Source organism: Dipodomys merriami, unplaced genomic scaffold (genome assembly GCF_024711535.1).
Source record: "Dipodomys merriami isolate MVZ:Mamm:240054 unplaced genomic scaffold, mDipMer1.0.p SCAF_808, whole genome shotgun sequence".
NCBI classification, from domain to species: Eukaryota; Metazoa; Chordata; class Mammalia; order Rodentia; family Heteromyidae; genus Dipodomys; species Dipodomys merriami.
In genome coordinates this window covers 379,463-380,379 of record NW_027206411.1, presented here as the reverse complement: position 1 = coordinate 380,379, position 917 = coordinate 379,463, and the positions used below count along the sequence as shown (strand labels likewise).

The following is a 917-nucleotide window of genomic DNA, read 5'->3' as shown; positions in this document are numbered from 1 at the left end:
TAATAAATTGAGTGATGTCATTCTTTCAGATGGAGGCATAGAATGCATGTATCTATCTATCTATCTATCTATCTATCATTATCTTGATCCATTCATCAATTGAGGGGAATCGGAATTGGTTCCATACCTTAGCTATAGTAAATAATGGTGCAGTAACATAGTTGTGCTGGTAGTTTTATTGTGGTCTTGTTTGTGATCATTTGGGTGAATGCCCAAAAGTGGGATTGCTGGGTCATGGGTGGGCTTTATGTGGAGTCTTTTGAGGAACCTCCATACTGCTTTCCAAAGTGGTTGAACAAGTTTACACTCCCACCAAGGATTCAGTAGGGTTCCCTTCTGTCCACATACCCTCCAGCACCTGTTGTAAAAATATGGAACACTTCAAGAATTTGCATGTCATCCTTGCACAGGGGCCATTCTAATCTTCTCTGTTTTGTTCCAATGTTCGTGTATTTCCTGCTGAATTGAGCACAGAACATTTTTTATATATGAAGTGAAATTCATTTTCTTTCTTTTCATTGTGAAAATACTGTACAGAGGAGTTACAATAACATGTGCAAGATAATGAATACATTTCTTATCAAGCATTGTTGCCTCCACTTTGTTTCCCCTTCCTCTACCTTCCCAAACTTCCACTAGCTCTGACACCTGATCCTCCCCCCCAACAACGTTGTAAATTTTGTTTTACGACATAACGACGTCTATATCTCATTGTTGCAATGGGTCCAACTGTATCCCAATTTAAATGATATGTTTTCCCTTCCCCTCCAAAAATTATACCAACATCAAATACAGTGAAAGCAGGCGTTAAACTGTAGGGGAAGGACATACAAAGCAACATAGAAATCATCTTATAAATATATTAGAAACAATTGGATTAAAGAAAAATCATTTGAATACTTATCTTTGGGTATATT

The 917-nt window shown here is 37.3% G+C and overlaps 1 non-coding gene across 1 annotated transcript; it reads right to left on the bottom strand.

The window, feature by feature from the left end:
• Positions 1–365: 365 nt before the first annotated feature.
• Positions 366–476, bottom strand: LOC138819654 (U6 spliceosomal RNA). The gene has a single exon (XR_011369561.1). It is a non-coding gene; the product is annotated as a U6 spliceosomal RNA (small nuclear RNA).
• Between the last annotated feature and the right edge of the window lie 441 nt (positions 477–917).